The following is a 14,906-nucleotide window of genomic DNA, read 5'->3' on the forward strand; positions in this document are numbered from 1 at the left end:
CACTAAACTAAACCAGTTTTGGACCATATTGCCTTGTTGGGCCCTGAGAAGCATTCTCGCATTCCTTTGAGAAGGCAATTTCTGATCCCAGAGTGGAAGTAGCTGTCTAGGAACAATTTTTATATGAGTGGCAAGCATTACAACAGCTGAGCTAAGCTGTGTATAATACCCATTCCTGAAAATAACTTTGTGCCTCATCTCTCTTCCTTCCAACTCATAAGGATCACAAAGCTAAACCAGGTTTGGAACGTATTGTCATGTCACTCCTTGAGATGGAATCTCATATTTCTTTGAGAAGGCACATTCTGATCCTGTCCAGAATGTTGAAGTCTAGGAATAAGTATGTATATGAGTGTTAATCATTACTAGATCTGAGCTTAACTGTCTGTAACAACCAGTCCTGGTAATACATATGCCTCATCTCTCCTCCTTCAATCTCATAAGGATCACAAATATAAACCAAGTTTCATGCATCATGCCATTTCAGGCCTTGAGAATGAATCTCACACTACTTTGAAGGCACTTTCTGATCCCTGCTTCTAGCTAGATGTCCAGGACAAGATTCCATATAAGTGGCAATCGTTACTACAACTGAACTATTCTTTGAATAACACTCAATCCTAAAAATAACTTCATGCCCAATCTATCTTCCTTCCAGCTCGTAATGAAAACCTTCCTCAAGCAAGTTGGGAACATATTGCCATTTCAGACCTTGAGAAGAAATCTCACATTCCTTTGAGACAGCAGTTTCTGATCACAGCCTGCACGTAGACGTCTAGGATCAAGTTTGTATGTGATTTGCAATCACTAATAGAGCTGTGCTTCTCTCTTCCTTCCATCTTATAAGGATCACAAACCTAAATCAGCTTTGGAACATAATGCCCTTTCAGGCCCTTGAGAACAAATCTCACACTTCTTTGAGAAAGCACTTTCTGATCCTGGCTTGTAAGTAAAAGTCTAGTAACGGGTTTCTAAATGCGTGGCAATCATTACTACAGCTGAGCTAAACTATGTATCAGAACCATTCCTCAAAATAACTTCCTACCCCATCTCTCTTCCTTCCAGCTCTAAAGGATTACATTCCTAAGCAAGGTTTTAAATGTAATACCATTTCGGGCCTTGAGAAGGAATCTCGCGTTACCTTGAGAAGGAACTTTCTGATCCCAGCTTCTAAGTAGATCCCTAGAAACAAGTTCGTATATGAGTGGAACCATTACTACAACTGAGCTGAACTATGAATAACACCTATTCCTGAAAATAACTTCGTGCTGGTCTCTCTTCCTTCCAGATCATAAGGCCCACCTTCCTCAACCACGTTTGGAACATATTGCCATTTCCGGCCTTGAGAAGGAATCTCATATTCCTTTAAGAAGGCACTTTCTGATCACTGCTTCTAAGTATATGTCCAGGAACAAGCTTCTATATAAGTGGCAATGGTTAGTACAACTGAGCTATTCTATGAATAACATCAATTCCTGGAAAAAAACTTCATGCTCAATCTCTCTTACTTCCAGCTCGTAAGTACCACCTTCCTCGCCAAGTTTGGAACATATTGCTTCAGGATTTCAGAAAGAATATCACATCCCTTTGAGAGGTCACTTTCTGATCCTGGGGTTATGTAGATGTCTAGGAACAAGTCTGTATATGAGTGGCAATCATCACTACACCTGAGTTAATCTATGTAGAAAACTCATTCATAGAAATGTCATTGTGCCAAATCTGTCTTCCTTCCATCCAGTAAGGATAACAAACCTAAGCCAGGTTGGGGACATATTGCAGTTTGGGGCCCTGAGGAGGAATGTCACATTCCTTTGTGAAGGACCTTTGTGTTCCCGACCTGTATGTAGATTTCTATGAACAAGTTTGCATATGAGTGGCAATCATGATGACAGGAGCTAAAGTATGTATAACAGTCATTCCTGGAAATAACCTCATGCCCAAACTCTCTTCATTCCATTTCGTAAGGACAACCTTCATCAACCAGGTTTGGAACATAGTGCCCTCTCAGGCCTTTAGAAGGAATCTCACATTCTTTTGAGAACACACTCTCTGATACCAGCTTCTAAGTAGACATCTAAGAACAAGTTTGTATAGGCGTGACTGTCATTACTACAGCTGACAAACTTGGTATAACACCCATTCCTGGAAATCACTTTGTGCCTAATTTCTCTTCCTTCCATCTCGTAAGGATCACAAACCTAAACCAGATTTGGACCATAATGTCATTTCAGTCCTTAAGAAGGAGTCTCACATTGCTTTCAGAAGGTATGTTCTGATCCTGGCTTTTACGTAGACGTCTAGGAACATGTTTGTATATGATTGGCAATCATTACTACAGTTGAGGTCAACTTCACATAACACCCATTCCTGGAAGTAACATTGTGCCTAATCTCTCTTCCTTCCATCTCATAAAGATCAGAAACCTAAACCAGATTTCGAAGATACTGTCATTTCGCACCTGGATAACAAAACTCACATTCCCTTGAGAAGGCTCTTTCTAATCCTGGCTTCTAAGTAGATGTCTAGGAAAACGTTGTTATATGAGTTTCAATCATTAGTAGAGGTGAGTTTTATTTTGTATAACACCCATTCCTGGAAATAACTTTGTGCCTTATCTCGCTTCCTTCAATCACGTAAGGTTCACAACCAAAAATGTGGTTTGGTAAATAATGCCAATTCGCCCACTGAGAAAGAATCTCACATTTCTTTGAAAAGGCAATTTCTGATCCTGGCTTGTAAGCAAATGTCTAGGAGCAAGTTTGAATGTGAGTTGCAATCGTTACTACAGCAGAGATGAAATATATATCACGTATTCTTGAAAATAACTTGGTGCCCAATCTCCCTTCCTTCCAGCTGCTATAGATCTCCTTCCAAAAGCAGGCTTGTAAACAGGTCCATGTAGGGCCTTGAGGCAGGATCACTCTCAAATGCCTTGGAGAACACAATTTCGTTTCCCGGTTTGAATGTAGACGGTATGAAACACCTTGGTATCTGAGAGGCATTCATTACTACAGCTGAATTGAACTATGTATTACAACCATTCCTGATAGTAACTTCATGCCCAATCTGTCTTCCTTCCAGCTCCCAAGGATCGCCTTCCCAAAGCAGGTTTTGCACAGGGCCATGTAGGGCCTTGAGAGAGAATCTCACACACATGCCTTAGAGAAGGAACTTTCTTATCCCGGTTTGTAAGTAGATGGTGAGAAACATCTTTCTATCTGAGTGGCATCACTACTACAGCTGAGTTAAACTATGGATAACGCCATTTCCTGGAACGAATTTCATGCCCAATATCCCTTCCTTCCAGTACATGAGGATCACATTCCCAACGAAGGTATGGAACGAGGACCATGTAGTGCCTTGAAACAATCTCACTCACAAGCCATAGAGACCACACTTAATGATAGCGGATTCTAAGTAGATGGTTAGGAACATGTTTGTATCTGAGTGGCAAGAATTGCTACAGCTGAACTAAACTAAGTATAACACCCATTCCTGGAAATGACTTAGTACCCAATCTCCCTTCCTTCCAGCTCCTAAGGATCACCTTCTCAAAGCAGGTTTGGAAACAGGACTGTGTAGTGTCTTGCGACAGCATCTCACTCATAAGCCATTGAGAGCGTGTTTTCTCATACTACATTCTAAGTAGATGGCTAGAAGCATGTTTGTGTCTGAGTGGCAGGCATTACTACAGCTGAGCTAAACTAAGTATAACTCCCATTCCTGGAAATTACTGTGTGCCCGATCTCCCTCCTTCCACCTCCAAAGGATCACTTTCCCAAAGCAGGTATGGAAACAGGGCTGTGTAGGGCCTTGACACAGGATCACTCTCAAATGCCTTAGAGCATGGAATTTCTTATCCTGAGTGGAAGTAGATGGTTAGAAACATCTTTGTTTGTGAGTGGCAAACATTACTACAGCCGAGTTAAACTGTGTATAAGACCCATTCCTGGAAACAATTTGGTGCCCAATCTCCCTTTCTCCCATCTCCTAAAGATCGCCATCCAAAACCAGGTTGTGCACAGGGCCATGGAGGGCCTTGAGAGAGGATTTCACACACATGTCTTAGGGAAGACACTTTCTTATCTCGGCTAGTAAGTAGATGGAAAGAAACATCTTTCTATCTGAGTGACAATCACTACTGAAGCTGAGTTAAACTATATATAACACCCATTCCTGGAAAAAACATCTTGCCAGATCTCCCTTCCTTCCAGCGCATAAGGATCGCCTTGCCAAAGCAGGTTTACACAGGCCCATGAAGGGCCTTGAGAGACAATCTCACTCACATGAATTAGAGATTTATGTTTAGGGTTAGGGTTAGGGTTAGGCTTAGGCTTAGGTTTAGGGTTAGCTTTCGGATTCGGGTTAGGGTTAGGGTTACTGTTAGGGTTAGTGTTAGGGTTATGTTTTGGTTCCGTTTACGGTTAGGGTCAGGGTGCGGGTTAGAATTCAGGCTGGTTCATGTTTAGGGTTACATTTATGATTGGCATTAAGGTTAAGCTTGGGATTCTGGTTAGTCTTCGGGTCGGGTTAGGCTTTGGGTGAGGGTTAGAGTTAGGGTTCACGATTGAGTTATGGTTAGGCTTATGGTAAGTGATACTGGTTGCTAAGAATTAGGGTTATCGTTGCCTTCCCATTAGGGTTAACGTTTGGGTTATTGTTAGGGTTCAGGTTAGGGTTAGGGTTATGGTTCAGGTTAGGGTTAGTGTTAGGGTTAGCGTTGGTGTTAGGATTAGGTTTAGGGTTCTGGTTAGGTTGGAGTTAGGGTTCGTGTATTGTTTTGGTTTAGGTTTAGGGTTAGAGTTAGCCTTCAGGTCAGTGGTCGGTTTAGCTTTATTTTAAGCTTCGTGTTTTGGTTCAGGTTAGGGTTAGGTTTAGTGGTCTGGTTAGTGTTAGAGTTACAGTTAGTGTTAGTGTTAGGGTTAGGGTCGGGTCGGTCTTCAGGTTCTGGTTAGGCTTAGGGATCGGTTTACTTTACGAGTTAGGGTTAAGGTTCGAGTTAGGTTTAGGGGTATGGTTGAGTTCGTGTTTGGGTTAGCGATAGGGTTCGGGATATGGTTGGGGTCTGGTTCATGTTCGGATTAGATTTAGTGTTACTGTTCACGTTAGGTCTAGGGTTCGGGTTCGGGTTAGTGTTAGCATTAGGGTTAGGTTTCAGGTTAGGGTTAGGGTTAGGGTTAATGTTAATTTTAGGATTAAGGTTAGTATTATGGTTCGATTTCGGGTTAGAGTTAGGGTTAGGATTCATGTTATGGTAAGGGCTACAGTTTGGGTTAGCATTAAGTTTAGTTTTAGTGTTAGTATTTAGATTAGGGTTATGGTTAGGTTTCAGGTTTAGTTTAGGGTTAGCTTTAGCCTTCGGGTTCATGTTAGGGTTAGGGTTACGGTTCGTTTCACTTTAGGGTTAGGAGTTGTGTTATGTATAGGGTTATGTTTAGTGTTCGGATTAATGTTACAATTAGGTTTCACTTTCAGTTTAGGGTTAGCCTTAGCATTAGGGTCCGGGTTAGGTTAGGGTTAGGGTTGGATTTAGGGTTATGGTTTGGTGTAGTGTTAGGTTTAAGGTTAGGTTAAGGGTTAGCATTGGGTTTAGTGTTAGAGTTAGTGTTCAGGTTAGTGTTAGGATTAGGGTTCAGCTTCAACTTCATCTTAGAGTTGGGTTAGTGTCGGGCTAGGAGTTGAATTAGTGTTAGGGTTACGGTTCAGGTTAGGGTTTCTGATAGTGTTAGGGTTAATATTTGTGTTAGGATAATGGTTAGCTCTAGGGTTAAGGTTGGGTTCTGGTTAGGGTTACATCTGGTGTTCAGGTTAAGTTTAGGGTTCAATTTCTTGTTCGGGTTAGTGTTAGTGCTAATTTTCGGGTTATGTTTAGTGTTAGGATTAGGGTTACAGTTATTGTTAGTGTTACATTTAGGGAGAGGTTAGTGTTTGGATTAGGGTTAGGGTTATGGTTCGGGTTCTGGATTGTGTTAGGGTTTCAGTTATTGTCGGGTTCGGCTTCGTATCAGGGTTAGGTTTTGGGTTCGGTTTAGTTAATGGTTAGGGTGAGGGTTAGGGTTAGAGTTTGGTTTCAGGTTACTATTAGGGCTGGAGGGTTAGGATTAGGCTTCGGTTTAGTGCTAGGGTTAGGGTTAGGGTTGGTTTGGGTTAGGGTTAGAATTTGTTAGGGTTAGGGGTAGGACCGGGTTAGGGTTAGGGTTCAGGTTTGGGTTTGGATTAGGGTTAGTGTTAGGGTTTGTGTTAGGGTTAGGCGTTGGGTTATCACTAGGGTTAGGGTTAGGGTTGTGTTGGGTTACGGATAGCATTAGGGTTCAAGTTTAGGTTAGGGTTAGGGTTCGTGTTAGGGTTATGGTTTGGGTTAGTGTTCAGGTTGCTGTTAGAGTTCGAGTTAGGTTTAGGCTTAGGGTTAAGGTTAGCTTTACTCTTAGGCTTTGGTTGGGTTACGGTTAGGGTTAGGGTTTGGGTTAGTGTTTGTGTCATGGTTATGTTTCAGTTTCTGGTTAGGTTTAGGGATAGCCATAGTATTCAGGTTAGTGTTAGGGCTAGAGTTCGGTTTAGGTTTGCTTTTGGGTTAGGGTTAGAGTTCGGATTAGGTTTATGTTTACCTCTAAGTTTAGGTTTCAGGTGAGGATTAATGTTAGGGTTAAGATTACAGTTAGGGTTTGTGTTAGGGTTAGGGTACAGGTTAGGTTTAGAGTTAGAGTAAGAGTTAGAGTAAGAGTTAGGGTTAGTTTTATGATTCAACTTCAGGTTAGGGTTTGGATTAGGTTTCGTGTTAGGGTAAGCATTACAGTTTGGGTTAGGGTTAGGTATAAGCTTAAGTTTAGTTTTAGGGTTAGTGTTTGGATTAGCGTGAAGGTTAGGTTTCAGGTTAGGGATTGGTTATGGTTAGGGTTAGGGTCGGGTTAGGCTTCAGGTTAGGATTAGGGTTAGGGTACGGGTTAAGTTTAGGGTTAGGGTTAGTGTTCCGGTACGAGTTAGTGTTAGGGTTAGGCCTATGGTTAGTGTTAGAATTGGCTGCGGGTTTGGGTTAGGGTTAGGGATATGGTTACTCTTAGGGTTAGGTTTATGGTTATGGTTAGGTTCCGGTTAGGTTTAAGGTTATGGTTCAGGTTAGGGTTAGGGTTAGGTCTTGGGTTAGGATTAGTGTTAGGTTTCAGGACAGGATTAGGGTTAGGGTTACTGTTAGGGTTACGCATAGGCTCTGTTTGGGTTACAGTTAGTTTTAAGGTTAGGGTTCAGGTTAGGGTTCGGGTTAGTGTTAGGGTTCAGGTTACGTTCTGGGTTAAGGTTCAGGTTAGGGTTTAGGGTTGGGGTTGTTGTTAAAGCTAGGGTTAGGGCTCTGGTCAGTGTTAGGGTTAGGGCCAGCACCAGTTTTCTTTAGGCTTAAAGTTAGTCTTAGGGTTTAGGGTTAGGTTTATGATTAGTGTTAGGGTTAGTGCTTGGGCTAGGGTTGGGTTTAGGCTTCGTTTTGGGGATCTAGGAAGTTTTAGAGTTAGGGTTGGGGATCGAATTAGTGATAGGGTTACTGCTATGGTTTGGGTTATGGTTAGGCTAAGGTTTATGGCTAGGTTTAGGGTTACGGTTATGGTTCAGGTTAGGGTTAGTGTTAGTTTTCAGGCTAGGGTTAGGGTTAGGGTTAGTATTAGGGTTACTCTTAAGGTTAAGGTTAGTGCAAGGGTTAGGGTTCGGTTTTGGTTAGGGTTATGGTTAGGTGTAGGGTTAGAGTTAGTGGTCTGATTGCGGTTCTGGTTCCACTTCGGGCTCATGATTCAGGTTAAGGTTAAAGTTAGGGTAGGATTAGGCTTCGAGTTAGGGTTAGGATTAGGGTTTGCGTTAGGATTATGATTAGTGTTAGGGTTAGAGTTCGGGTTCGGGTTTGGGTTACATTTAACAGTAGGATGGGGTCATGCTTTGGGTTAATGTTATCATTTGTTTCAGCTTAGGGTTTGGGTTAGCATTATGCTTAGGGTTAGTGTGCTGGTTAGATTAGGGTTAGTGTTCGGGTAGAGTTTAGTTGGGTTAGAGCTAGTGTTTGCTTTATGTTTATGGTTAGTTTAGGGTTAAGCCAGGGTTCAGGTTAGAGGTATGTTAGGGTTAGGGTTTGGGTTCTGGTTAGTAATTGTGCTCGAATGCAGTTTAGGTTTAGGTTGCGTTAGGGTGTGGGTTAGATTTAGGTTACCGGTTATAGTTAGGTTTATGGTGCAGGTTAGTGTTAGGGTTAGGGTTCCATTTAGTGTTTGGGTTAGGGTTATCTTTATTGTTAGTGTTCAGGTGGGTTAGGGTTAGCATTCCTGTTGTGGTTTAGGTCAGGTTTAAGGATAGGGTTAGGGTTAAGGTTAGGGTTCGATCTCAGGTTACGTTTAGTGTTAGATTCTGGGTTTGTGTTCAGGGTTAGAGCTAGGGTTGGGTTTGTGTTAGGGTTCTGGTTAAGCTTATGGTTTGGGTTACATACCGGTTTAGTGTTATAGTTAGTTTTCAGATGAGGGTTAGGGTTAGGGTTAGGCTTAGGGTTCGGGTTCTGGATCTGGTTAGGTTTAGGGTTAGTGTTAGGCTTCTTGTTAGGGTTTGCACTAGGATTCAGGTTAGGTTAAGCATTATGGTCAGGTTTAGGGTTAGACTTACGGTTAGGTTTACAGCTCAGGTTATGGATAGGGTAATGATTCGCGTTAATGTTATGGTTAGGGTTAGGGTTAGGGTTAGGGTTAGTGTTAGGGTTAAGATTGGAATTAAGGTTAGGTTTATTGTTGGTGTCAGGGTTCTGGTTAGGGTTAGGGTTAGGATTCAGCTACATTTTAGGTTAGTGTTCGGATTCAGTTTAAGTTTAGTGATATGATCAGGTTAGGGTTAGGGTTAGTGTTACTGTTGGGGTTAGAGTTAGCATTAGGGTTCTGTTTAGGGCAAGGCATAGTATTCGTGTTAGTGTTAGTGTTAGGGTTAGGATTCAGTTTCAGTTTACAGTTAGGATTGCATTCGGGTTAGGTATTAGGGACAGGCTTATTGTTCAGATTAGCTTTATGGTTTGGGTTAGGGTTCTGTTTCAGTTTAGAGTTAGCATTCAGGCTCCAGTTATGGTTAGGTTTAGGTTTTCGGTACCGTTTAGAACTAGCATGCAGGCATGGGTTAGTGTGACTGTTCTGTTTATGCTAATGATGGGGGTTCTGGTAAGGGTTAGGGTTATCATTAGAGTTCGGTTAAGTTTGTAGTTATGTGTAGTTCAGATCAGTGTTAGGTTTAGGCTATGGTTTGGGCTTTCTTTAGTCTTAGGGTTAGGTTTCAGGTTCAGTTTAGATTTAAGATTTTGTTTCAGTTAGGGTTGTATTTAGGGTTAGGGTTCAGTTTAGGCTTAGTGTTAGTATGTGAGTTAGTGTTAGTGTTAGGTTTAGAATTAGGGTTAAGGTTTGAGTTATGGATAGGATTTGGGTTCGGGGTTCAGTTAGGGTTAAAGTTAGGGTTCACCCAACCTTGGGCACTTGGAGAAGCAGGGCTTCACTACTCCAGAGAAGAGGCTGTGATCTGTCGCCTGAAGGGCTCTCCAAGGGTGGCCCAAGATCCTTAGGCCTCCGTCCTGTTGTGGCCAAACTCACTGTCTTGCCATATGCCTGTCTCCACACTTGTGACTCTACATTGGCTTTCCTCTACATGGCTGGAGTTGAAAAGTACAGGCATGGGGTGAGGCCATTAGTTTGGTCATTCCAGGAAGAATTGAGGCCCAGGACGAAGAAGCTGGCTGAGGCAGAGCCTTGTCCTCGCACCCCAGTCCGCCTTGGCAGCCAGGGCCAGACTACCACTTCCAAAGAAGGGAAGTGGCTGGTGAGCTGAGTGGGTGTGGGGTGATAGGAGGGAGACAACAGTTGAAGCCAAGTCAAGAAAGGCAGCGTTCCTTCTTCACCTGCCCGTGGCAGGTGCGAGAGAGCTCCCCAGTTGGTCAGAGACCAGCAGGCTGGTGAAGCGTTCAATGAGGACCCCCGAGGCCCAGTGTCCATGTCTGCCCCATTGGCCTGACACATTGAACCCAAGCCCACAGGGGACCCTGAGCGGCCAGAGAAAAATAGGCCCATGAGAGAGGTAGGCAAGGTAGGTAGGTTGAGTCCACATCTCTCATCAGGTCGTGAGGGAGGAAGAGAGAGACACAGAGAAACAGAGAGAGAGAGAGAGATCTGTGAACTATGAGTCACTGCCTCCACCACTGGTGCCAACTCACACACCATCCCACTTCCCCCCACCACCCAAATGTCCAACCCTGGGCCAGCCCCACCACAGTGAAGTTGGTTCCTTGTCACTTCCATGCTGTCCCTTCGGGACCTGATGCCAGAGCAGGGGAAAACATTCAAAGGTTTCCATGTCCCTATCCATGAGAATGGTCTTCTTCCCCTCTCAAATCTGAAAACCTCACCCCCAACATCCTCCTTTGTCTTGAACTGAAGATAGTATTGAAGAGGAAAATCTCTACCATGATGTTGACAGACTCAGTTTCCCTTGTTTCTCCCATCTACCCATGTTATTAAGCTTGAGATTATTTTCTCCAGCTAACCTGTCCTGTTAATGATTTGGCCAACCATAAGAAATATAACGGAAAGGGCAGAAGGGAGTTCTCTCTCTGCCACTGAGAGCCCTGAGCTGGGTCCCTCCCTCAGACCTGGCCAAGGACAGCCCTTACCCAGAGGCCATCTCCCAGGGCATCCCAGGTAATGCTTACTGCCAGCCCTCACCCTCGCGCCACTGCCAAGTCCATCATCCTCCCTTGGGAGGCCCAGGAAGTTCAGAGACCCGGGTGTGGGAGGCAGCCAATTCCCAGGTCTGACACACAAGTAGCAAGGCCGTTTCCATCTCTGACAGTGTCTAGCACACACCCCAGAAAGCTTGGCAGCAGGCCCCAGGACTCTTTCCTCCAGAACTTGTCCCCTTGGAAGGGGCCTGGCCGAGGAGTATGGGCTGGCCAGACAGCCGGTCGTCTTGGGACAAAGCAGGTGAGCCGAGCCATCCTTCCAGTTGCCCTGGGCTTGGCACTGGCCACCTCAAGGAGAGGGCCACACTGGTGCCCTTCATGGTGGATTTCTCCCCAAAGCCATGTCCTGGGCACTAGGAAGGCCAGGCCCTCCTGACTCCAGAGAATAGCTGGGGACCTGTTGCCAGAAGGGCTTTCCCAGTGCGGCTCCGGCTCCCTGGGCCTGCAGCCTGCTGGGGCCTCACTCACTGCTTTGCCATATGCCTGTTTCGCTACTTCTGACTCCACAGAGCCTCTCCTCCACCTGGCAGGAGTCGACAAGTGCAGGCGTGGAGTGAGGCCATGGTTTTGTCTTTCCAGGAAGAAATAAGGCCCGGCATGAAGCACCTGGCCCAGGCAGAGCCTTGACCTCGCACCCCAGTCTGCCTTTGGCTAGGGTCAGACCCTGCCTTTGGCTAGGGTCAGACCCCAGACCCTTTTGGCTGGAAGGGTCAGACCACCACTTCCAAAGAAGGGAAGAATCTGGCGAGCTGAGTGAAAGTGGTCAGATGGGAGGGAGACAACAGCTGAAGTCAAGTCAAGAAGGGTGGTGTTCCTTCTTCACCTTCAACTGGCCAGCACAAGAGAGCACCCCACCTGGTCTGAGCCTCACTGGTGGACAGGGCCTTCACTGCGGACGCCTGAGGCCCAACTGCTGTGCATGCGCCCTTGGCCTGAGTGGTTGAACTCAAGCCGCAGTGCTCCGGGAGAGGCCAAAGAATGGCCCATGGGAGAGGTAGGCAAGGTGGGGAGGGTGCGCCTCCCCTCCTCGCCTGAGGACCCCGAGAGAGGGAGACACAGTGACAGCCGGAGAGATGGAGAGAGAGAGAGATCCCTGACCTCTCTAGATTTCAGGTTAGAGTTATGGTTCCATTTAGCTTTGGGGTATGATCAGGTTATTTTTAGGGTTAGTATTACCGTTGGGGTTAGGGTTAGGGTTAGCGTTAGGGTTAGAGTTCTGGGTAGGGTTACGGTTTGGGCTTGGTATGGGTTTGTTTTACATGTAGGGTTTGGTTTAGAATTTAGGGTTACTGTTAGGGTTAGGATTAGGGTCAGTGGTCGGGTTCAGTTTAGTGTTATACCTAGTATTAGGTTTCGAGTTAGAGTTAGGGTTAGTGTTAGTTTTCAGGTTAGGGTCAGGGTTATTGTTTGGTTTCGGTATTGGTTTAGGCTCAGGGTTATGGTCGGGTTAGGCTTCAGGTTAGTGTTAGGGTTCTTGTTATGGTTAGGATTCAGGTTAGCATTCGGGTTAGGTTTAAGTTTAAGGTTAGTATTAGGATTAGGGTTATGATTAGGTTTCAGGTTAGGAAAGTCTTAGCTTTAGCTTTAGGTTTCTTCTTAGGGTTGGGTTTAGAGTTAGGGCTAGGTTTACGTTTAGGGTTAAGGTTGAGTTCAGATTATGGTTAGGGTTAGTGTTAGGTTTTAGTTTCAGATTAGGGTTAAGGTTAACATTAGGGTTCAATTTAGGGTTAGAGTTAGGGTTAGGGTTATGGTTGGGTTTGGATTAGTGTTTCAGTTAGGGTTAGTGTTAACATTAGGGTTAGAATTATGGTTAGAGTTCGGGTTAGGGTTAGGGTTAGCAATAGGGTTCAGGTTAAGTTAATGTTATTTTTAGTGTTAGTGCTAGTGTTCGAGTTAGGGTTAGGGTTAGGGTTCGGTTTCAGGATCAGGTGAGAGTTAGGGTTAGAGTCGGGCTAGGATTAAGGTTATATTTAGGGTTATGGTTCCAGTTAGGGCTGCTGGCAGGGTTAGTGTTAATTTTCCTGCTATGTTTAGAGTTAGGTAAAGTTAGGGTTGTTTTTGGGTTAGAGTTAGGGCTAGGTTTCGGGTTCATGTTCCAGATAGGGTTAGGGTTATGTTTTGTTTTTTTTGTCATGGTTACTGTTAGGGTTATGTTAACGTTTAGGGTGAGATTAGTGTTTGGTTTAGGGTTCGGGTTAGGGTTTGGGTTCTCGATGGAGTTAGGGTTACGGTCGCATTAGACTTTGGGTTTGTGTTAGTTTTAGGGAAAGGGTTAAGCGTGGGGTTAGAGTCAAGGTTAGGGTTAGGTTAGGGTTATAGTTAGGATTAGGGTTAGGGTTAGTGTTCATCTTAGGGTTAGGGTTAGTTTTAGGGGTAGGGTTGGGTTCTGGTTCGGTTTAGGGCTAGGGTTCGGTTTAGGGCTAGCTTTCCGGTTCATGTACATGTTAGAATTAGGGTTAGGATTAGGTTTAGGCTTAGGTTTATTGTGAGGTTTGCCTTCCCATTAGGGTTAGGTTTCGCTTTTGGGTCGGGATAAGATTAGGTTTAAGCTTAGTGTCAGATTAGGCTTCGGGTTAGAGTTACTTTTGTGGTTCGGTTTAAGGTTTGGGTTAGGGTTAGGCTTATGCTTAGGTTTAAGTTTAGGGTTAGGGTCGGGTTGAGTTAGGGTTACTGTTAGGGTTCATGTTAGCCTTAGGGTTATGTTTAGTCTTAGAGTTAGTGTTCAGATTAGGGTTAGGGTTAGCTTTCAGGTTCGGGTTAGGGTTAGGTTTAGCCGTAGGGTTTGGGTTAGGGTTAGGACCTGGGTTCGGGTTAGTGTCGGTTTTAAGTTATGTTTAGTGTTAGGGATAGGGTTAGGGTTGAGGTTATGGTTAGTATTAGGGTTAGGGTATGGTTTCGGGTTCAAACATGAATTAAAGTTAAGGTTAGGGTTGGTTTAATTTTAGGGTTAGGGTTTGGGTTAAGCTTAGGTTTAGGGGTAGTGTTAGTTTTAGGGTTCAGTTTTGGGTTAGGGTTATGGTTATCGTTAAGGTTTTGGTTAGGGTTAGGATTAGGATTAGGTTGGCTTATGGTTAAGATTAGACTTCATGTTAGCGTTAGTGTTAGGGTTAGGTTTAGGTTTAGAATTATTGTTCATATTAGGGTCAGGGTTAATTTTCGGGTTCAGGTTAGGGTTAGGATTAGCGGTAGGGTTCGTGTTAGGGTAATGGCTAGGTTTCAAGTTAGTGTTGCGTTTGGGTTAGGGTTAGGATTCGTTTGAGTGTTAGGGTTAGTGTTAGAGTTAGGGTTAGGGTTGGGCTTATGTTTTGGATTAGGTTTAGGATTCGGGTTAGAGTTATGCTTAGGGTTAGGGTTCAGCTTAGGGTTAAGTTTAGAGTGCGGCTTAGTGTTAAGGCTAGTGTTCTAGTTAAGTTTAGGTTTAGTATCATGGTTAAGGTTCAGGTACGGGTTACAGTTAACGTTAGGTTTCATGTTAGTGCACAGTTTAGGGTTAGAATTAGGGTTAGGGCTAAGGTTAGGGTTAGGATTGGGTTGGATTATTGTTAGCATTAGCGTTAGGGTTAGGTTTAGGGTTCGGGTTAGGTTTAGATTTAGCGTTCGGGTTCGGGTTAGGGTTAGGGTTAGGGTTACTGCTAGGGTTTGGGTTATGGTTAGGCTTAGAGTTAAGGCTAGGTTTAGGGTTACGATTCGGTTGGGTTAGGGTAAGGGTTAGGGTTTTGGTTAGGCTTATGGTTAGGATTAGTGTTAGTGTTAGGGTTAGGATTGGGATTATGCTTAGGATTAGATTCTGGATTCGGGTTAGGGTTAGGCTTAGGTTTAGAGCTAGGGTTAGGGTTCAGCTCAGGGTTATGTTTAGAGTGTGGCTTAGTGTTACGCCTAGTGTTCTAGTTAGTTTAATGTTAGTATCATGGTTATGGTTCAGGTTACGGGTTACAGTTAATGATAGGTTTCCTTGTTAGTGTACATTTTAGGGTTAGAATTAGGGTTAGGGCTAAGGTTAGCATTAGGATTGGGTTGGATTAGGGTTAGGGTTAGGTTTCGCGTTAGGTTTAGGGTTCGGGTTAGGTTTAGAGTTAGTTAGGGTTTGGGTTCAGGTTAGGGTTAGGGTTACTGCTAGGGTTTGGTTTATGATTAGCCTTAGAGTTAAGGCTAGGTTTGGGTTACGGGTGGGTTGGGT

The sequence above is a fragment of the Diceros bicornis genome, unplaced genomic scaffold, assembly GCF_020826845.1.
Source record: "Diceros bicornis minor isolate mBicDic1 unplaced genomic scaffold, mDicBic1.mat.cur scaffold_147_ctg1, whole genome shotgun sequence".
In the NCBI taxonomy this organism is placed as follows: Eukaryota; Metazoa; Chordata; class Mammalia; order Perissodactyla; family Rhinocerotidae; genus Diceros; species Diceros bicornis.